Raw genomic sequence first — 24,854 nt, forward strand, 5'->3', positions numbered from 1 at the left:
ACAGTAAAAAAATTACATGATCAATTAATCATGACATGTTTTAGTTTTTGTAACTTACTAAACAGTTAATAATGTTCTAACTCAATTTTTTAAGTTACGCAAGCTTTTTAAAGTTAGTTTAACATGATATAAGTTCAATGGACTCATAAGGTTAATTTGATTCAGCTTAAAAATTTAAGTCAAACAGGATTTTTGTGTGTATATATGATTAAATTTATAGATATGAAATGTGTAGGACACACCAAATAGTAGGTAACTAAACATTTTCAAACAATAGTTTGAAAAATTTAATTCAAATTATACATTTTAATTTAATTTAGGAAATATTACTGACATTTTAAATGTATATTTAAAAACTAAATATAAAATAATCAGGCTACCCTTTCATAATTAAAATGGATTAAAGGGTTCATGATGGACAGATATACAGCAGTGAACATTTGAAGTGGATCAAAATCTTACATTAAACTTGTCCAAAATCTTTTTGAACGACACACATTCTTGTCTTCTGAATTTTGATTTTTTTTTTTCCCCACTTCAAATGTTGACCACTGTATATTCAATACTTGCAGGAAACAGTTCGCCAAGAATTTTTTTTAAGTAATATATAGATTAAAATGTTTTATTCATCCTAGAATATTGTGCGCGTGTTCTAATGTTAGCCACTAGGGGTATCTGTTTGAAACACCCCCCACGTCCATCTCCTCCGCCCCCAAGTTGAAACACCATCAATCGGTTATGGTATAAATCCTTTTTAATGCCTCAACATGAATGACTAATAAAATCCCCCTAAATCCACAGTCATAAAACATTAAAGTAGCCCGGTATATCCGCCAAAAAATAGATCAAATACACTGGAAGACTAATACTAAGACTAAGACAAATACTAATATTTAAGCAGATCATAACACGGATTGTGAATAATTTTTGTAGACTTCTTTAATAAAGTCCCTGGAGTGGACAATGCGGTCTTGTCCTAATAATATCCACAACGAGAAACTGAACCGAAGCGCATTTACTATCTGAAGTACAGTAGGATAAAACTGCATAATATCTGCATAAAATTTCGTTTAAACACACTAAACAATAGCTGCTCAAGTTACATTACACCAATCATATTCAGTATTTGACCTTACTAATTTTGCTTTAACAGAAAACTATACAAAAAGCAAAGTAATTAATGCAGTTTTGAAGAACGCATATTTAAAAAAAGAGTACTTCGCAATGACTTATTGTAGTCTTGACATATACTGTGTAATAAAACATGCATTTTCTTACCTGTTTAAACTGTGGAGAGAGGCATAAAATGTTGAACTGTCCCAGTCTTCCTCTCGGTGTACAGTGTAATCTCCGTAGGCTACTGCACTGTAAACTCTCTGTCCGCTAGACACCAATTGAGCCTCAATGGCTTCACTTTGACATTCTGCTCGTCTTTGTCCCTGCTAATTCGGAGTTGACAGACATCAAACTGTTTATCACCTGACGGATTGTTCTCCTTTGCGGCACTGAGAGTGGAAGAAACAGAAAGCGACGATCCATTTCAAGATCCATACTTGCTATTTTTAGGGACAGTTGGACGCCTTTCAAAGTTTCATTGACCAGACTTTCTTAAAATGCTGTCCAGGGATTTAAAGTGACAATGGTGGTTTCTTATTTTTTAAATAATAAATTAAGAAATCTCATGCACAAAAAAGAATGCAAGTATTCTGAACTTCCTTACACGTTTCTTTATTCATTTAAAACAGTTTATACATAATTTATGACTCCTCTAAAATAGCAATACCATAACCAACAATAGAGAAAAGGTAAAGGTTCAGTTATTGTTTGTAAATTTGACAGTATTTAAATATGATCTGCATTTACTGAAGGACAGTTATGCAGTATGTTACAGTATTTGAAAGTTGCATTGTGAAAAATAAAGTATTTTTATAGTAAATACATATCATACTTTAAATACACTCACCGGCCACTTTATTAGGTACAACTTACTAGTACCGGGTTGGACCCCCTTTTACCTTAATCCTTCGTGACATAGATTCAACAAGATATTGAAAATATTCATGAGATATTGGTCCATATTGACATGATAGCATCACGCAGTTGTTGCAGATTTGTTGCCTGCACATCCATGATGCAAATCTCCTGTTCCACCACATCCCAAAGGTGCTCTATTGGACTGAGTTCAGGTAACTGTGGAGGCCATTTGAGTACAGTGAACTCATTGTCATGTTCAAGAATCCAGTCTAAGATGATTCGCAATTTATGACCTGGTGCGTTATCCTGCTGGAAATAGCCATCAGAAGATGAGTACACTGTGGTCATAAAGGGTCAGCAACAATACTCAGGAACGCTGTGGCATTGACACGATGCTCAATTGGTACTAATGGGCCCAAAGTGTGCCAAGAAAATATCCCCCATACCATTACACTACCACCACTAGCCTGAACTGTTGATACAAGGCAGGATGGGTCGTTGCATGCATGGTGGTTGACGTCAAATTCTGACCCTACCATATATATATATGTGGCAGCAAATATCAAGACTCATCAGAGCAGGCAATGTTCATCCAATCTTCTATTGTCCAACTTTGGTGAGCTTGTGTGAACTGTAGCCTCAGTTTTCTATTCTTAGCTGACAGGTGGCACCCGATGTGGTCTTTTGCTGCTGTAGCCCATTCACCTCAAGGTTGGACGGTTGTAACAAGTGGTTATTTGAGTAACTGTTGCCTTTCTATAAGCTTGAACAAGTCTGGCCATTCTCCTCTGACCTCTGGCATTAACAAGGCATTTGCGCCCACAGTACTGTCACTCACTGGATATTTTCTCTTTTTCAGACCATTCTCTGTAAACCCTAGAGATAGTTGTGCATGTACATATACAGCAAGATAAATTGTGCTGTAAATATGTTCATTCATTCATTATCTTTTCAGCTAAGTCCCTTTATTAATCCGGGGTCACCACAGCGAAATGAACCGCCAACTTATCCAGTACATGTTTTACGCAGTGGATGCCCTTCCAGCCACAACCCATCTTTGGGAAACAATCATACACACTCATTCACACTCATACACTACGGACAATTTAGCCTACCCAATTCACCTGTACCGCATGTCTTTGGACTGGGGGGGAAACCGGAGCACCCGGAGGAAACCCACACGAACGCCAACCGACCCAGCCGAGGCTCGAACCAGCGACCTTCTTGCTGTGAGGCGACAGCACTACCTACTGCGCCACCACTGTACATATAAAATACAGTATTTTTGCTGTAATTGATTTAACAGTGCTGGACTGAAAAAACTTAAATATTTACAGCAGCATGACCTCCAACATACTGTATATAGAGTTTTCTTCCACAAATAATGATGGCATTTTGAGGTTGCAATCTGCAAAGTCACCTTGGAGATTTCAAGAAGATGGCAAGAAAAGAGGCCATCCAAGATGTGCGGGTTAAAGTGAGCTTTATCGGAGCACAGTGTCTTCTGGGTTTGCATTTTGTCAGGCAAGAGCTCACATCTCAGCATGAGAGAGAGCTGAAGGCTATGCTAACCTTCCTTTGCCCTTCACTGTTCCTCTGAAACATCTCTACATGTTTCATACATTTGTCTGTCTTTTTAGAAAGTCTTTCAAATAAGAAATCCAGAAAAAAGGCATCATCCAAAGAAACCTATTATGATTTGACTAAACAGTCGATGCTTGCTTAAATGCTAATTTATGGTGCAACAATGTTGACAGTTACCAGTATTACTGGAGCTAACTGCTTAAATTATTTACAAAACAGCTAAGTCTCTTGTTCTCACATTGTAATTACTCCTTTCAAGTCTGTCATTGTCCTCTTACAAATAATGCGTTGCTACCACCAACATTAAAGCTGAACAAAATGTGCTTATATAAATAATACATAAAGATGAGTGCTTAGTTTAATGTACAGTACTGAAAACTTGGAACTTTGGTGTACATTGAACTGTCAGCTCCTTGTCTGGACACAATCCACACAATGCAAAAGTGACATGCGTACAGTCTCTGTGCGTGTACATTCTTGCAGTACAGGACTTCGGCATAGATTAATGTCCTTCTCCTTCTTCATTTATATTCATGAGAACTGAGCGATGCATAGGAAATTTCTATGTTGGATCTGGTTGCATTAAAGAGCGGTACAGATTTCCAAACAGAGAATCAATATTCGCCATGTCCATTAATATGCAAAAGGTCGCGAAGGTCATTGTGGACCTGATCAATGAAAAGGTCACCAGTTGGATCGCATGATGAAAACGTCTGGCTGAAAAATAATCTCATTATTCTGCAACTGGCTTGTCAGTTTAGAGAAATTTACAACTCTGTCATCACATGGTATATGATTTGCTTAGGCAGCATTTTGATTTTGAATTTTTACACTAATCATAAAACCTCATTCATTCATTTTCCTTTGCCTTAGTCTCTATTTCAGAGGTCACCACAGCGGAATAACAGGACAACTATTCCAGTGTATGTTTTTACGCAGCGGATGCCCTTCTAGACTCAACCCAGTTTTGGGAAACACCCATACACACTCACTCACACACACACTACTGCCAATTTAGTTTACCCAATTCACCTATACTGCATGTCTTTGGACTGTGGGGGAAACCGGAGAGCCTGGAGGAAACCCACAAAAACACAGGGAGGTGCAAACTCCACACAGAATTGCCAACTGACCCAACTGGGACTTAAACCAGCAACCTTCTTGCTGTGAGGCGACAGTGCTAACCACTGAGCCAATGTGCCACCCTAATCATAAAATCTATAAAAATAAAATGTTAATTAAAAAATGAGTTGTTTAAACCCAAATTTGGGCAAAATATGTAAGAGCCCAACAATTGGTTGTTTAGGCTCGAGTTTGGGTTGAAGCCACCCAGCATTTTTAGTGTAAATTATAACATTAAGCATTAAACAGACCGCTTAAAGTATTTACTTTATGTTTTTTTTGCAGTTCTTGTTTTCGCAAATCCACCAGAGGCCACCGTGTACGCTTTTTTAGATCTCAATTTTCTCTCACGAGTGCCATTCACGCCTGCTGTCGATCGACTGATTTACTGACTGACCAACCAACCGATACCCCCACCCTCCTCCTTCCCTAAACCCAACCAATGTTGTTTTTTAAAACCTGTTAATGTTGCTTTTTAAAACCAGTGTTTTAAAAAGCAGTCAAGAAAAAGAAAAGCCTTGATTTTTACCACATTTTCAGATTTTACTACATTCGTACCCTGTTATTTACTAGTTTATTTTATTTTTTAGCTTTTTTTTTTTGTCTTTTAGTTTTTTTTGTATTTTAAGTTTTCGTCTTACCTGCTTTCTGGAACTGTTCTTCACTGGACTCAAACCCTGTTGTCGCGGTCAACTCCGGTTTGTGGAGAGCTCTGCTGTGACATGTGAATTACCCTTTGGGATTAATAAAGTCAAACAATCAAACAAACAAACAAAGTTCGACGATGTACATGTCGAGTTAACGAACAAACTGGTAGCAGCAGAAAAGCCGTCCATACGGAGTTAAGCGGTCAACTGGTAAGTGATAAAAGGAACGGCATCATAACCGTAGCGTTCGTTTAAAGATGGAATGTAGCCATACATAGCTCTGGCTACATAATTCGCAATCTCCAGAAATGTATATAGGGCTATGTTTTCAGAATGAGTCTATGCTGTGAAAATGTAAACATTTTAAATCAGCTTTCAAAGTGCAAACCTTTGAAAAAATGCTATTGAAAAATTACTCAATTATTATGTTTGTTTATGTTTCTTCACCAACTACTTACCAACTACTACTAACACACAGTAAAAAATTATTTTAATTTCATGTGTTTACCCAAAGTGTCTTTTACATCCTCATTTTTTTTTTCAGTGAGGCAGTTCCCTCTACCAAATCCCCCTAAAAGCAGTAACTCCAAACTTCAACATTTTGCAGACGCTTTTATCAAAAGCGACTCACACACACACCATGAACAGTTGGGGGGTTGGCGCATTGCTCAAGGGACTCAGCAGTGGGATTGAGGGTGGAAGAAAATGCTGGTTATTCACTCCCCACACCTACAATCCCTTCCAATACCAGGACTCAAACCAGCGAGCTTTGGATCACAAGTTCAACTGTCTAACCATTGGCCATGGCTGCCTCAAATCAAATGACATGCAAATTATGATACCTTAAGGTATTACCTGCTGTATATCTCCTATGTGATTCTCCCACTCTGTCCATTGTGCTACTCAGTCATCAACTCAATCAACCTTGTTAAAATAACAGTCGTTAAGATTAAAGACCATGAATTATGTCAAAGCGGTAAGTCAGGGGTGTTTGATTTCCAGAGGTGTCCTTGCACTGCTTTTACTGATGAATGGTTGGAACGATGGTATTACGTGGGCAACAATTATCCAAATGTTCATGAAGAAAGGCTCAGCTGTGAACACTCAGTTATGGGCTGACATTAATGGCAGCTTTACTTCCACAGCCGGGACGCAGTCGCAGTCATTTCCTCAAAGTTGTTTTCTGAGGAGGCGCACATTTCAAAGCCACTTTATAAAACTCAAGAGTGACGTTTGTAGAAGTTTTTGCTTCATCACTGAAGTCTTGTTCAATCTCAGTATTTTTAAATTTAGTGCTTTAAAGTCCACAAGCATCTGATCTCAAATATACATGCTTGTTGAGGTGGTCGATCAAATAGGATATTTTTGTTATATAAACCTGACGATGAATGAGAAAATATGCCATTTGAAGAGTTTTTAGGATCTTTAGGGATTGCTCTAAAAATAATTTTCTGGGACAGAGAGGGAAAAAAAGTGTTTTAGGAATAAAGAGCAAGTGATTTATGGACTGCTGTTATGCTGAGGTTTTTAGTTACAAGGCCTATTTTGTAAATATTGGTATGTCCGGCACTCTGGGTGAGTCTGATTACAGAGTAATTAATTTTCTTTTATGATCAGTATGAAACAGTTTGAAATCACACCAAGAGCACCTGAGGGTTATATGGCTGACTTTGCAATGTAGATAATTGCCTACCCCCCACAGAGGTATTTATTAAGTACCTTAGAGAGGATATTTCCCCTATATTTGCTGCATCAGCGCTTTCTTTCTCCAGCGCTGTATCGTGTACATATGCTAGCAATGACAGGCCCCTGACAGAATCGGCCAACTGTTAGGATTGAGGTCAAAGGCCTTGACCCGACACCACAATTCTGTCATCTCCTCCTTCTAAAATTGGCACAATTGACTACATTGGGTTTATGATGGAATTTTCAAGCCAAAGTGTCATTACTCAAACAAGTTTGTTTAGGTTAACATTGGTTTATGTATATTTGGCTGTGCAAACTATGACTGATGAGCAAAAAAAAAAAAAAGTAGCATACCTAAAGTCAGTTATACATTCACCGGCCACTTTATTAGGTATTACTACCCGGTTGGACTCACTTTTGCCTTCAGAACTGCCTTAATCCTTCATGGCATAGATTCAACGAGGTACTGGAAATATTCCTCAGAGATTTTGGTCCATATTGACATGATAGCATCACGCAGTTGTTGCAGATTTGTCAGCTGCACATCCATGATGCGAATCTCCTGTTCCACCACATGCCAAAGATGCTCTATTGGGTTGAGCTCTGGTGACTGTGGAGACCATTTGAGTACAGTGAACTCATTGTCATGTTCAAGAAACCCGTCTGAGATGATTTGCGCTTGATGACATGGCACATTATCCAACTGGAAGTAGCCATCAGAAGATGGGTACACAGTGGTCATAAAGAGATGGACATGGTCAGCAACAATATTGAAGTAGGCTGTGGGGTTTACAAAATGCTCAATTGGTACTTATGGGCTCAAAGTGTGCCAAGTGCGCATATCATTTCACCACCACCACCACCACCCTGGTGGGTTTAAAAAAGTTGTTAAACTTAAACCAGCCTAAACCGTTAATACAAGGCAGAATGAATCCATGCTTTCATGTTGCTGATGCCAAATGTATATTAAATAAGGTATACGCAAACAGTTAAGAAAGGAAATGCGTAGGCATCACTACATTGGGTCTGTGCAAGTTCTGGCCCTATATAGGGGCCATGTGATATTGTGAACAGCATTGGGGAAGTTACTTCAAAAAAAGTAATTAATTACTAATAGTAATTACATCATTAATGTATTTAAATTACTTTTCTAATTACTTTGTCTCAAAGGTAACTTAATTACTCGATAAGCAATTTAAGTACTTGACTCAGTTCTCGATAGAATTTATTTGAATCTCAATGCATAGACAACATGTATTACAGTATACGTTTAATTCTTTAAATTTGAGTCATACAGCACATTTTACTGCTGTTACATTAAAAATGTTAAACATTATATGCATCAATTTAAAACATTTCAAATTAATAGCACCATATTTCATAAATGCCATTTATTAACAAATGTCTTATTTAATTTCATTCTTATTGTACAGTATGCACAACTGTTGGACAAATCGAATATTCTTCTAGTTTAAAAAAGTCGATTATTATGCAACATCTGAAAATATTTTAGTATTACAAAAAATACAATTCCTCTGCTTCCCTGTATTGATTTAAAGGGCACCTATTTTACCCCTTTTACAAGATGTAAGATAAGACTTTGGTGTCTGTAAAGTTTCAGCTCAAAACACCCATCGGATTATTTATTATATGGTGTATAATCTGCCCATTTTGGTGTCTGAGGACATTGTAGCTGTTTTGTAGCCTTTGCTTTAAATCCAAGTGAACTGCTTCTTGCCACCCACTGCTCCGACGTGCTTGTCTGCTTCTCATCATGCATTACGTCAGATAAACAGCAGTCAGTGATAGAGACCGACACGGATGAAGTTGAAATAAGGTCACTAGTCAAAAATACCAGGTAAGTTTTTTTATGTATTTGTGGAAGTCTATTCAAGCCTTTTGAAATGATGAGTCACACACAAATGTACACACACACACACACACACACACACACACACACACACACATATGCGAATAGGCGTGTTTACTGACACCATGTGGCCGTAGTGATTACAGCGGTTAAGAATTACATGGTGATTTTACTGTCTTTATTACAAACATGCTCTGTTTTAAAAATGTTTTAAACGTATAAAATACATTTTTGAGGTGCTGCTGATCACTGAGAGTTGTAATATATTTTTAATCCCTGTTTCTTTGCAAAAAATGTTCTGTGGACATGTGTATACATGTTATTCTGGAGACACGGCGTCTGTCAATCAATTCAGTGGGCGGGGAACTGCACTCCTACGTCACGTAGCGGTGGGCCTCAAAATCACTGGGATTTGGATCCTATTTTAACATCAGTAAATTTAAAAAACTTAATTTTGGTGTATTTAAAGACTTGTTGGGTTTTTATCACACCAATATGACTATGGACACACTATACTTACACACAGTGCTGTCCAAACTGCTTACAAAAGTTACTTTTGCATCATATGTGCCCTTTAAACAGAACTGATGAATGTATGTACAGTCTTTAGGGCAGGTACATTATAAGTAGGGCCAGACAGAGTCTGCGGATATTTTTTGCTATTTCCACTGAAAAAGTCTGCGAATTTATGCATAATTATTTTGGGAGTATAATAACTAAAAACTTTTTTAAACACATTTTTAACTTTTATTTAATGTTTACAGCGTAAATCCAACTAGTTCCACTTTTTTAGTAAACAAAAGCAAGTCTCTCATATGATACATCTACTAAACGACTGAAAATATTACTTTACAAACTATATTGTAAATAAATCATAGGAACGTTTTAATATTAGTCAATTATATTACTGAAATTAATGTAAAAACTGAATAAATATAAATGTACACACATTTACACAAGTAAATAAATAGACTCAATGATGAGCTAAAAATCTGCAGAAATCCCTTACTTTGTTTTTTTGTAGAAAAGTAATCTAATTAAAGTAACTAGTTACTTTTTAAATAATTACACTTAACACTAATTGTGAACCTCCGTAAGCACAATCAATGATGATTTTTTTTTTTACCAAAACCAATATCATTTGAACCACTCCTCTGAATATCAAATATGCATTAAGCATTAAAACATTGTCATGGTATCCAACTAGTCTCGTCCACTGGTGTCATGCAAATACTCAAATGCACACAAAAAGCTAGTGATACCTTTAAGATTTTAAGACAAAAGGAAAAGTCAGGGTTATCCTGATCTTGACACAAGAAATATCCCTTGGGATGAAAAGCAATCGCTCCTTACCTTTCTCTATTTCCCTCTTCTCTCCTCTTTTGTACTCCACCATCTCTGCCGCAGGGCCTCGAGCACACGTCTGTTTAAGATTCCATGGGTAAACATTAGGCTTTACTGTATCTCTGTCCTGGAGTGTTTCTGAACTGAGAAGCTCTGGCCTGACCGATCCCCAGAAGACTAGGCCAAATAGCAAAGCTGAAAAGGGCTGGAAAAACACACAAGGGAAGGAACTAAAAGAAAAATTCTGCTATAGTGCTGTGATATTTTATTAGGCACAATGTGAACTTTTCTTCATCACAATGAATGAACTACGCATTAATGTCTTGTTTTGGCATTTGATGATCCCAGAGGTCTGAGAAATAATAATCTGAATATCATTTTAAAGTCCTCATGAAATCAAACTCACAACAAGCTCACAGTGCTGTTTTTTAAGATGAACAAGTAATCCACACAAGTTAATTAACAATAAATACATTTGCTTGCCTGTAATCTTTAATCAGAACCTGCAAATGTCCTTCTGCTCTGGAATCAACTTCCACCAACGATGATGTCAGTTTGACAGCTTGGGCAGTATATTAGTAACCACTTCTCTCCAACTGTTTGCCGTGATCATGAGAAGGCAAAGAAAGAGAGCTAAAATTAAACTTTGCCCTTAGTAAATGATACCAAAAACATCACAATACTTGATTAAGTTGGCAGGAACTTTATATTCTGTATGGTTTGTAAATTCAAGAGTTCACACTTAGCTGATGATTGATTATAAAGCGTGTTTGGCATGCTGTCCCTGGAGAAAGCCCTGAGCTCATAAGATCCTCGAGCCCGGGGCTCCCTCCCGTTTGCAAGGCGAGAGGGGAGTTTGAGCTCAGGTAGATCTCGATAACTCCTCTGCTTTAGTAGCTAATTAACTGATAGGGACTGCTCTTAAGAGATAACTACTTACAAGGAGCATGTCTATGGTGCCGATTTTGATTAATCAATTAACTTAAGTTGCATGATTTTGGATGGTGGGAGGAAATCGGGGAACCCTGGGGAAACCCACATGAGCACGGGGAGAACGTGTAAACTTTGCACAGAAACGTTGGCTTGCTTGGTAAAGATTAGAATCAGTGACGTTCTTGCTGTAAGGCAACAGTGCTAACCACTGGGCCACCATGCCACCTATCTAGGAAAGGAGGAGGAGTAGGGGTGGAAGGGGGAATTCTTCAAAACGAAGATGGCTGTTATATCGAACTTAAGGTATTTATGGTATTTATAGCTACAGTACAAACACAAATCATATGAACCACCACTATTCAGTTTATAAGTTAACACCACTGACATTCAGTTCACCATATTTGCCAAGTGAAAAAAATAAATCTAATTAAATGACTCTGTCTAATCTTCAAGAAGAGCTCACAGTCACGTTTTCTGGCTGACTTGAGATCACTTTGTTTTTGTCTCCTGCTGTCCTGATCCATCTTCACGAGATCTCTTTAGATCAGGCTCATTATCAGATTTAATTGTGGTTTAAAAAAAGTAAAATATATTTGACTGCCTCTTTGCCATTTTGAAAATACAAATATTATTTATGTAGGCCACTATTACATTATTTATTTTTGCTTCTCACTGCACGCAAAACAATCACCAACCAATGAGAGTGATTGTAAACGTAAGAAAGCTGATTGGTTGAAATTATTGTTGAGGGCCAATGGTTAAATGTGACTTTTGCTTTAACTTGGGCATGGTGACTACGTCATGTGTGTGCGCAATCTCATAATTCACACAACCTTGCACTCATTTACTCTCTCTCTCTCTCACACACACACGTACTGTAGGTATTCACCACACACACAAGTTACAGCCGGATCAATTAACACAAATACCGGAACATAAAACGCAAATATCTGACATTTTCCGGAACAGAATCCAGCAAGATCTGGCTCAAATTAAGCACTGGTTCATGCAGACTTTAAATATGAGAAGGACATTTTTATGTGCAATATAAGAACATAATCTGCCCAAAACAGTCCAACATTAGTCTTTCATTTAAAGATGTTTGGAAACATGAATTGGGTGTTACATGACAGTACTGACATTGATTCTAGGAATTAGTGTTTCCAATGTAAATCACCGAGCTGCTAATTGTGGTGCTCGAATAATAGTAGTCTAATGCCAACAATTTGGATTTAGATGGCATTTTTATTTATTTACATGTAGGCAAGGCTAACAAATTAACTGTAGGAATGATCCCACTTTAAATTAAGTGGCTTTAACTAATATGTACGTACATAAGTTTACATACAAATATAAATACAATGTACTTAAAGTGTTCATTTAAGTGTTCAATGTTTTGCAGAAGACAGCTAGTGCTCTTGAGGATGGATACAGGTAGGGTTAGGGATAGGTTTGATGGAACGGGTAGGTTTAAGGGTGGGTTAAGGTGTAAGGGATGGTTAACAGTGCAATTATAAATGTAAATTAAAGCTGCAAGCAGCGATGAAAGGGACCTTGCACCCCGGCTCACCACCGCCAAATGGCCTTAGGATGACAAAGAACAGTGGACAATAATTATTTAACCTGATAAATATAAAAAGCTGGCGTCAAGTTGGTGCAGTGGGTAGCATGATCGCCTCACAGCAAGAAGGTCACTGGGTCAAGCCTCGGCTGGGTGAGTTGGCATTTTTATGTGGAGTTTGCATGTTCTTGCCGTGTTGGTGTGGGTTTACTCCGGGTGCTCCGGTTTCCCCCACAGTCTAAAGACGTGCTTTAGGTGAATTGAATAAGCTAAATTGTCCGTAGTGTATGTGTGTAAATGCAAGAGTGTATGGGTGTTTCCCAGTGTTGGGTTGTGATTGGAAGGGCTTCTGCTGCGTAAAACATACGCTGGATAAGTTGACTGTTCATTCCACTGTGGCGACCCCTGATTAATAAAGGGACCAAGCCAAAAAGAACATGAATGAATGAATGAATGAAATATAAAAAGCCTAAAAAATGACAGATTTATGCCAAACTTCCTTCTGTCAGCAGGTGGCGCTATGACTGTAACTGTGTATTAGCATGTAAACATCTTCAGGAGTGTTTTCGAGGTAATTTTCAGGCAGATTGGAAATATTGTAAGTACTTCCTTTTTCATGGCGAAACACTGAACTTTGTCAGTCTGCCACGTACACACCCTGTAATGAAAACACTAGATCTTTTCTTTGGAAAGGACTGATGCAACTTAGATTGGATCTGATAAAATGTCTAGGAAGAGTCTGTTACAGTGTAAAATATGTCAATTCCTGTTGCCAGCAGGTGGCACTATGACTGTAACTGGATATTGGCATGTCAACGTATTCAGGTCATGATCGAATGTGTGGATTTTGAGGCAGATCAGACAATGCATGCCTAAGTTATAACAACTTTAGCTATAAAGTTATAATGTGCATGAAATGTAGCTCAGGGGCTACTTTGTCAAAAGGGCATAGGTGGCGCTGTTGAGCCATTTTGCCACGCCCTCCTCTGAAACCCATATTAAACGTAAATTTTCGCCACTTGTGATGTGTGTGCAAAGTTTTGTGAGTTTTCGAGCCTGTTTAGACCCTCAAAAATGCGATTCAAGAAGAAAAATAATAAACCGTTGGTGCTCGGTCTCTAATTACAGAAATTAATTACATGTAGGTATTTAATCGAGCATAAGTACTATGGTAAAAAACATATTTACACAATAAGTACATTGTAAAAAATTATTAATTTCAGTGTAAGTACATATTAATTAAGGCCACTTAATATAAAGTGGGACCTAGGAATTAATAAAGCAACATGATCTTGTCATTCTTGTGCTCTACAGTTTAAAAGGAAGTCATATGCCTATTTAATGTTGCTTGTTGATTATCCAGGTGTGGCTTCAAGAATAATTTCTCAATAGTGTCTATGGGCGTTTTTTCACTTACTGTCAGTCTCGGTGTCAGACACAGACAGACACCTTTATAAAAAGGACATCTCCGGTGCATCTGCTCTCCACAAACTCCTCAAGTGAGATATTTCCAATATAATGAAGAACTGCTAGTCTGCACCTCCAAACAGAGAGAAACAAAGAAACATGTTTATAGGTTTGGAGCCCACATAAAGTGGCTATTTCTTTTCATCCTCTAACTAAATATCAAGCAGATTGTTTAAATGTCAGCGGCTTAGATTGGGCTGGGCTGGAGTGGCGCGCAGGGGCCGTGGGTGTGAAACATTACCCTTTCAGACTCTCAGAATGACTGTGCTAATTAACAGAGGTGCACTCCAACAAATACCAGATTAATGCCAATGGCCACGTCCAGGAGACTATAAGGCATGGGCAGATCCTTCAAGCCTGCAGTCCTTCCATTTATAACTGCGCCCACTGGAAGGGAGTCTGGGTGTGTGATTTAATGATGGAAAGGGAGACAGATGTCAGAGCCAGCAGCAGTAAATGCCCCACACTCACCTTTAGGAGATAAATAGAATCCTTCAATGTCATGACACATATGTCTAGCATGGGAGAAATTAGACATATGGCCATCAGTCGTAATTCAAACTGATTAAACACACCAAAGGCATGTTATGTCACTGACATGATTGAATATACAATGAGGAGATGGAAAAATTACTTTTTTTGTTCACTTTTTATTGTATATGTACTTTCAGGGATAAAGGGAAATTGCTGTAGGTATCATGTATAATCAAAATCATTTATTGTCTTTATATCACCCTAATATGACTGCAGACACATATACCTAAACGCAGTTCCAAACAGCTTACAAAAGATGATTTCCCTTTAAAATATTTTCATCTCTGAACGAACTGCAAAAGTATGATTTTCTGAACACTGTGGTGTCTTTAGCATGTGTAGCATATAGTTCTGCATGAGTTTTTAAAAATTAAAACAACAATGGTGGACTACAGGACCACATGTGCACAGACACACAGGGTTCCTTTAGTTACATCACCACCCACTGGCCTGTCATGAATAACACAATCCTTTTAGGTGGAATTGTTTTTAAATTTAATTTTAGATTTAGCTGTCTGAAACTTTAACTACTTTATCAATGTAAAACTGAAATTAAAGGGAAACAAATTAAAAGTTATTTGCAAAAAATTATTTACAATTTTATTCAAGTTGAGCAGGCGCAGCCATTGCAACCTTATTGTCTAGAACTCCTGGAGGGCCGCAGTTCAGCAAAGTTTAGTTCCAACCCTAATTAAACACACCTGATTCAACTGAGTCCTTCAGTCTTGTTTGAAACCTACAGGTAAGGGCTGATCTAAGCACAGCCTTCGCCTATGCTGACGCGAACCTCTCAAAAAATGTAAAGCCTTAGGGCTTTCCCACCCCCATTATTTAGTTCGGTTGAATCGTACTAGAGTTCGTTTTCCCTCCTGGTGCGGTTCGTTTGGACAGGTGTGAATGTAGCAATTGCACTCGAGTGCGCACCAAAAGCAGACCAAAAAAGCGTATCGAGACCTACTTGATGAGGTGATCTCAGTACGCTTTTTAAACGAACCCTGGAGCGATTCGTTTGTGGTGAGAACATGATCCGCACTAAAACAGGCCCAACCACAAAAAGTACTGCGCCTTTTGGATCAATCCAGCTGACATAGTCCGATGCGCTGTCGGTGTGTAGGAAAAATACTTGTTGACAGCGCTTTACCAACAGTTTTAAACAGAGAGAGAGAGAGAGAGAAAGAGAGAGAGGGAAAAACGTTACCTGATGGATCGTTGGTAGTATTTCTGGAAGATGACCATGTCGCAGTTTAGCTAAATTAATTCACACCTCCTCCAAACGCCTTCGCCGATTGCAATGCAATAAAACATTGTTTTCCAGTCGCAGCTGCGCTTCATTCTCCAAATGTATAGTTTGTCTAAAGTGATCTTTACAAACTATATGGTATTCTATGACCAGGCATACAATCAGCCAGTGCAGCGACATTTTGTGTCTGCCGGTTTGTGTACTTGTTCCATTGGCAATTTCCCGCATGTTAATTCTGACCAATAGAAAAGCAGTTTAGGAAATATGTTCAACAACATCTGGCCAATGAGTGATGTGGATTTTGTCACATGACCCAAAACGGCAGAAAATGCTACAATGTCTCTTTTGTTGCACTTGGTCTGGACCAAATGAACCGTACCACAGGTGTGAAAGCACCCTTAAGCTGAACTAATAAAGCTACTAAAACTGAAATAAAAATTAAGCTAAATGTATTTTAAAATAAATAAACTGAAAACAAGTGCAAATTCAAAACCTTAAGATATAATATAATGCAACCTAAATAACACTAAAATAACAGCAGGGTTATTTTATTTATCCTCCATTATTTCATTGCTTAATTTTTACTTTCATTTCCTAATTTTGCGATAAGCTGACTCACTTCAGAAGTCCAATCAATCTCGAAAGCTTTGTGCGCGACCCAAAGGAGGGAAATTTCTACAAGCGGTTCATCAATAATATATGTAATTAGCATAAATAATAGCTTTAGCTCATAATGCCTCTGTGATTGAAAACACGCCCGCAAAAAGCTCCCACGTTCCTGCAGGACCCACAGCAGGGTAAACACATGGTGTGGATTGACTGATGTCAACCTTACTGTGTTCTAAGAGGAGTAGAAAAACAGTTCAGACTTACATGGTGAGTCACTGTTAATCCCTTTAACCGTAGAAACAGTGATTGCGGTGCACGCGTGATATAGGAAGGTGGTTCTCAGACAGCCTGCTATTCTTAGTCTGTCTGCAGTCGTCTGAGATGGTGCAAAGTTTATTTTTTCCACTCTTTCTTCCTAAAACGTACAAAGCAAAGTGAAGTAATTACTACCTTTCTCAGTCAGTCGTCTCTGTGGCGTTTGCTGATGGCGTGATGTTTCTCTGTACTCACTGTTCACTGTGATGTTCATCTGTGCTCTGGCCTGCTCTCTCACCGTCTCTGGAGAATAATTACTTTCACGTAAGGAAGTATTTCATATGAAACTTAAACTCAGTTTGTGGTTCTAAGTGTGTCAATGTGATTCTAAGTAAATACAACATTGACGGACAAATATACTTACTCTGGATCATAGGTCTCAAACTCAATTCCTGGAGGGCCGCAGCTCTGCACAGTTTTGCTCCAACCCTAATCAAACACACCTAATCCAACTAATCAATGTTGTAATCAATTGTTCAGGAATCGGTCAGTTGGTCAGTCAGTCAGTTAGTCAGTTAGTCAGTCGACAGCGACCTCTGGTGGATTTATGTGAGAACAGCAGGCATGAATAGCACTCGAGAGAGAAATTTGAGAACTGAAAAAGCGTACACAGCGGCCTCTGATGGATTCGCCAAAAAGAAAAACCACAAAAAAAGCATAGCTAAAGAAATCATTCTATTTGCAAAAAAAATTGTGGTCAAATTACAAAAAAATATTACTCACAAGAAAACTTTTTTTTTTTTTTACAATTTATAAAAAATATTCATAAAAAGGTGAAAACAAAAGTAAATTTTTAACAATAGAACACAAAGCACTTCTATGACACCATATTCCTTCAAAAACATTTAACGAGTCTACAGTATAGCTTTATAAAAATTTAAATCTATTAAAAGCCTTGATGTAATCAGCAAACACACTTTCAACATTACATTCAGTCTTTTTCTCAATTGTTTCTCTTCTGATGATATAAATGGCCATTTTTGCTTTTCCCAAAATTAAATGATCAACTGACATTGACATTTTATTTTTTTTTTTTGTCATATTTAAATATCAAAATAAGAGTCAGTACTGAAAAAATCTTGTTAAAAAAAACTAAAGATATTTTGTAAACCATCAACTAAACTTACAGAACAACACAGAAAGGAAAAAAATACTTCTCTCTGAAATCAAAAATATCTTCAGTTGTCATAATTAGCCTGTAACGAGTTGAAATTTATTTGGAATGTCTTACCTCTGCAATTAAAATATGTGCATATATATAGCAAATGAAGGAAACCCACGCCAACACAGGGAGAACATACAAACTCCACAAAGAAATGCCAACTTGCCCAGCCGGGATTCGCAACCAGCGACCTTCTTGCTGTGAGGCAACAATGCTTACCAATGAGCCAACATGTCGCCTCATTATATATATACTGGTGCATCTAAAGGCCACAGGATACAAGAAACAATCACATTTATCATGTCTTGAGGCAGTATGTGCTGTTTTATGCAAACAAATGATTTTTTGCAATAAGGCAGAGGATTTCAATGGAATTTCATCACATGCAAAATCTATTAACACACAAAACACTTGTATAATATCATGTGTTTATTTCGGGAGCTTATCAGTCACTATTCACGATTATTGCACTGAAAAAAAAAAACGTTTGAACGTTTATGCCTAACATTTCTTTTTGTGTTCATCCTAAAGCCTGTGTAATTAAAATTTACAATGTTTATGTTATTACAATGAAAGAAATCAATTAAAGTTAAACTACTTCTCTGATACATTTCTGGAGACCACCAAATACGTCCCAGGAGCTATGTTTTTTTTGCAGTTTTTGTTTTCGTGAATCCACCAGAGGCTGTTGTGGACGCTTTTAGAGGTCGCTGTCGACTGACTAACTGACTGACTGACTGACTGAATGACTGACCGACCGATTGACTGACCCACCCTCCTCTTTCTTTAAACCCAACCAATAGTATTTTAAAAAGCAGAGATTAGCCTAACCACCCACTTCCCTAAACCCAACCAACAGTTTTAAAAAGTAACCAAGAAAAAATCCCTCGCCTGATTTCTACCACGTTTTCAGATTTTACCACATTCTCAACTTGCTATTTACTTGTTTATTTCAATTTTTGGCTTCTGTTTTTGTCTTACCCGCTTTCTAGAAACAGTCTTCACCCCATCGTCATGGTCAGCTCCTCTCTGCATCTCAAGTCCACCGACATACATGGCGAGCTAACTGGACAAGCTGTCCACATGGAGGTAAGTGGTCAGCTGGTAAGTGTGAAAAGGAACGGCATCATATCGCCCAGTAGTATTCGTTTTAAACATGAAATACAGTCATTCGTACTTCTGTCTACATAATTGGTAATCTCCAGTAACGTATATAGGGCTACGTTTTCAGAATGAGACAGCGTTGAGTTTTAAGCTTCAGCCACAATATTCTACACACCTTACCATTAGTTTGCTATGAGGGAATGATGTGCAAAAAAGAAAGCACCACCCCCTAATTAATATAAATTTTCTTTGAAAGTACAAAACAGAGTGATATTAAAGTGTTATCAACTTGCGGTTCTGTTGGACTTTATGCTTGGAACAACATGAGGGTGATAAAATGATGAGCACGAAGCATCTCTGAATACAGTGCAGTCTTGTACCTGTTATCATTTCCTAATACAGTTAACACTGCAACATTCACATCTCCTCAAGTCCCTCTCTCTCTCTCTCTTCAGCACTTCTGTCTGCACATTACGTTACACCCAGTCAGGTGCTTTCTGAGGCCAAAAATAAGTTTGTATAAATGGCTCAGAGACTCTAATGAGCTACTGGGGTCTGTGCGGAGTTGAAAAGGCTGAGACCTCTGCGATCTCCTTTCCTCCCCGGAGCGAAGATGCTCTCCATAATCGATTGCACCAAACAGGCGTCACATTTTTATTATCTGCCGGAGTGGGCTGATCTTTTGCAGTAGCCTCTAATCTAATTGGAGATGGCACCAATTCCCAGCAGCACAGGGCAGGCCGACAGACTCATATCACTGCTGAAATCAGCTATAGTTACTGGTAGGTACATAGGTACAGCTAGGTACATAGGTACAGCTATCAGCTATAGCTATAATCACTGCTTAGTTATAAATCAGCTTCAGATCCCACATGCTTTACATTACCACACCATCCTGCCCTTCAATCATGCCACAACAATATGTCAGAACCTGCAGTTTGTCAGGCCAAGACCCAATGTAGTTTTGGCCTCGGTCCAGTCAAGTTAAACTATATGCTCTCCATACTTCATAACATGATGACAGAATCTGTGCATTTCTTCAAATTACAGTGTATGCTTCTGGAAAGTGATAATGTACATTCAGCCTGTCATTATCGCAAAGCACATGGACAGGGTGATATTTTCACCCATCAGGATGATGGCATAACATTAACTGTCATTATTTGTTAGCATAAAGTAAAAGGTCTGAGGTCTTATTTATAAACATGGTGTATGCACAAAACGGGGATAGAAATGTGCGTCACTTCCCACGCAAAAGTTATAATCTAAAAAAAAAATTGCTTGATGGGAGAATCTGCGCAACAGTAAGTAAAAGTTTTTTTTATTCATTATTTATTTAACATTTTGACATTTTACAAACATATCAAACAACCATTAAAAAATTTATTAAAAAATAAAATAAAACCCAATTACACAACTACATGGGTGGCAGATGTCTACATTTATGCAACAATCTCAATCTTACAATTCAAGTAATGAAAGATTACAAACTGATGTATAATTATTGTCAAGAGCTAGCAAGGGTGATCAGTCTAGATCCAGCTGGAGAGTTTTAATGTAAGAAAAAGGGGCTTCCAAAGTTTAACAAACAGTCTGTTGTGTATTTGAAGGAAGTATCTACTCTTCTTTAGTTTCACAAAGTAAAGAACATTGTTCAGCCACTGTACATGCGAGCGTGGCTGGGGGCTCTTCCAGTTTAATAAAATTGCACATCTAGCAAGCAAAGTAAGTGGGTAATGTATAGTTATCAGACATCACACCAAACAGGCCATGCAGTAAATAACTCAAATTAAACATATTTAACTATTTAACTTAGACATTGAATTAATTGAACCACTTTAAATCACATGAGCCACAATCATTACTTAATTAAATTAATATGGTAGACGTTTACTTTTAGGAATGTTTTTATTGTTGTTTTTTTTAAATCCGACCCCTGGTAAGTAGTTTTAACCACTTTTTGAAACCAAAGATCTTTGCCAATACCCACATTTAAGGACAAAGTGGAAAATCCCCAATCTTGAGGTTAAGCATATCTATATCATTTCAAGTGCACACTAAATGGATAGTTGATTGAAAATGTAGTCATTGTTTACTTAGCCTTGACTTGTTCCAAACCAGGGTCGAGTTTCCCAATAACAATTCATCTTGGCTCTTAAGAGGGTTCCGTATGCACAATGTTACGAATGTTTGTTGAAATTCAACATGCATTTCTCAAAAATGCACATAATATGCACCTACCTACAGACTGGCACTGGCCAAATGGTTAAAAGATGTATTTATTTATTGAAATTTTAAGGTTAAAGAACATAAGGTTATGCATAAGAAATTCCCAATACTCGGATGGGTGTCATGCTCAACTTTTTTTTTTTTTTGTTTGTCTATAATTCCCATTTTTTAGTATATTTTTGTTTGTTTTCTGTCCTTTTAATTTATAATTTAATTTTAAAAAGAATTTAGAAAAAGTGTATAATATATTACAATCAAAACGTTTAGTTATAATCACGCTGCACTTGAATGAATTTAAAGGTGTAATCTGTGGATTGTCTTGCAGGTGACCTCATAAATTTGTCATCTTGCCATTGTGAACCAAGTGGGGCTTTAATGATGACTCAGGCGTACTCGAATATCTACAATTTTCAAGTGCAACTTAAGTTATGATGCTTCTGGGAAACAGACCGAAACATTACAATCATTTTAAGATGTTTTTTTTTTTTTTTTTACATTTTATTTATGATGGTTTTTATAGATATTTTGAAGAATTTTGCAAACCAGTAACCATTAACTTCTATAGTATTTGTTTTTCCTTTATGAATGCCAATGATTACCAGTTTCCAATCTTCTTTCATGGTAAACGGAAGTAAACAAAAACTCAAACTGTCACTCAAAAAACTCATGGTACTCATGGTAACAGTTCCCATTTTTTTTTTTTAATGAACTATACCTTTATCTCATATATAGCAAATAAACATATAATTTGTCACTACAGAGCACATTTTGTTTTGCAGATACACCAATAATCTCGAAGTTTATTTTTAAACATGAAAAGTGATGATAAAAATGTGCAAATGAAGTTCCCAAAAAAAAAAAAAGAATTTTTACAACAGAAGAAAATATTCTACACGTCCTCTCTGTCCTCATGCTTATTGAACACTTGGTCCAAATACATAAACTATAAAAGTGTGGATGTGCAAACAACCCGAGCCTGTCCCAGTATACACACTTGTGGTTTTGGTCACTAAAGAATGTGTGCATTCATCAGGAAATAAGTGCAAAAGACTGTGTCCTGTGCCTATAAAATGCCAAAGCTCAGTGTCCTTAATGCACACTAAATCCACACTCCATCTCTATACCACCTCGAAGTGGTAATTAATGTTAAGTGCATACCTGGAAATCCTGTGCCATGAAATCACAAGATCCAGAGGAGACTACTGTATAAGATGGAAGCCATCGTTTTTCTTTGCACAATATATTGATTTTACACTTCATTATATATCTTTTGGCATTATTTTGAACTATGTATAAACATTGATATGTATAACAGCTCTAACACACTTGCCTGGAAATTATACACTATAAAAAGCTATTTTTAGTTGCTTTACTTAAAAAAAGAGAATAAACCCATTGCCTTAAAGGCAACAATTTGACTTTAAAAAGTGAGTAAACATGCTGTAACGTGCTTCTGTTAAGTTGACTTTCCACTGTGAAAAATGCTGGGTTCACACAAATCCTTCATGCTGTCCCAATACAAGTCAATTAAGAATTAAAATTTTAGTGGATTGAACATGAAACAATAAAGCTGTCCCAGAAAAAAAAAACTCAAGAATTGTTTCAGCTCGTTTTAAATAAGTAGTTTAATAGGCAGCAAAAACAATTTAGAGTTCACTTTATTTTCGAACTTATACACATAGTTCATTTACTTAAAGTGAGTAACCCATTTAAAAGGCAACGGGTTTACGCACTTTTTTTTTACAGTGTAGTAAGTCTAAAGTTCCTATGGGAACATGTTTAGACACCACTGGTGTGCAAGCTTTTATAGACAATCTTAAAAGTCAGAAAGCGTTTTGTTTTTTCAAGTTTCATTATAGGCTGTTCACACATAAATTCTTGAATATAGGGTCCCTTAATTAAAAGCATCACAATTAAAACGTGTCATTTGCTGCCCAGATACTACTGACATTTAGAAATGTATTTTAAGGTGCAAAGATTAAATTGTGGTAATAAAAAATTCCACCTCACTATGTACTTATCATAATCCAAATATGTTGACATAATTGTGGTCTTCATGTGCACTTGGCCATATGCAGTATATTCATCAGGTGAATAAACAAGTCAAGTACAAAAACAAGCCCTCTAAGTGTGGCTACTAGGGTAGAACCCCACTATTAAAAAAGGCTATGAGAATAATTGTGAATTGGTATTCAGGACCCTGACATGAAAAGCATGGCAATATTCCCCAAATATAAAGGCAGGTGAAATACTGATTTGAGTTCACTCAATCAAACTATAACACTTAAATGGAAAGTTCAATCAAAAACTATAAATCTACTCTCTCTCAAGTGTTGAATACAAAAGAGAACAATTTTAAGAATGCTGGAAACCAGTAGCCAGTGACATCTACACTCACCGGCCACTTTATTAGGTACACCTATCCAACTGCTCATTAAAACAAATTTCTAATTCGCCAAGGACATGGCAGCAACTCAATGCATTTAGGCATGTCGACATGGTCAAGATCTGCTGCACTTCAAACCGAGCATCAGAATGGGGAAGAAAGGTGATTTAATTGACTTTGAACATGTCATGGTTGTTGGTGCCAGACAGGCTGGGTACACAGCTGAATACACAGTCTGAGTATTTCAGAAACTGCTGGTCTACTGGGGTTTTCACTTACAACCATCTCTAGGGTTTACAGAGAATGGTCCGAAACAGAGAAAATAACCAGTGAGCGGCAGTTCTGTGGGTGCAAATGCCTTGTTGATGCCTGAGGTCAGAGGAGAATGGCCAGACTGGTTTGAGCTGATAGAACGGCAACAGTAACTCAAATAACCACTCATTACAACCGAGGTATGCAGAAGAGCATCACTGAACGCACAACATGTCCAACCTTGAGGCGGATGGGCTACAGCAGCAGAAGACCACACGGGGTGCCACTCCTGTCAGCTAACAACAGGAAACTAAGGCTACAATTCACACAGGCTCACCAAAATTGGACAATAGAAGATTGGATAAACGTTGCCTGGTCTGATGAGTCTCGATTTCTGCTGTGACATTCAAATGGTAGGGTCAGAATTTGGTGTCAACATAAAAGTATGGATCCATCCTGCCTTGTATCAATGGTTTAGGTGGGGGTGTAATGGTGTGGGGGATATTTTCTTGGCACACTTTAGGCCCATTAGTACCAATTGAGTATTGTATCAACGCCACAGCCTACCTGAGTATTGTTGCTGACAATGTCCATCCCTTTTTGACCACAGTGTCCCCATCTTCTGATGGCTACGTCCAGCTTGATAATGTGCCATGTCATAAAGCTCGAATCATCTCAGACTGGTTTCTTGAACATGACATTGAGTTCACTGTACTCAAATGGCCTCCACAGTTACCAGATCTAAATCCGATACTGCACCTTTGGGATGTGGTGAAATTTGCATCATGGATGTGCAGCAGACAAATCTGCAGCAACTGCGTGATGCTATCATGTC

The sequence above is a fragment of the Danio aesculapii genome, chromosome 14, assembly GCF_903798145.1.
Source record: "Danio aesculapii chromosome 14, fDanAes4.1, whole genome shotgun sequence".
NCBI classification, from domain to species: Eukaryota; Metazoa; Chordata; class Actinopteri; order Cypriniformes; family Danionidae; genus Danio; species Danio aesculapii.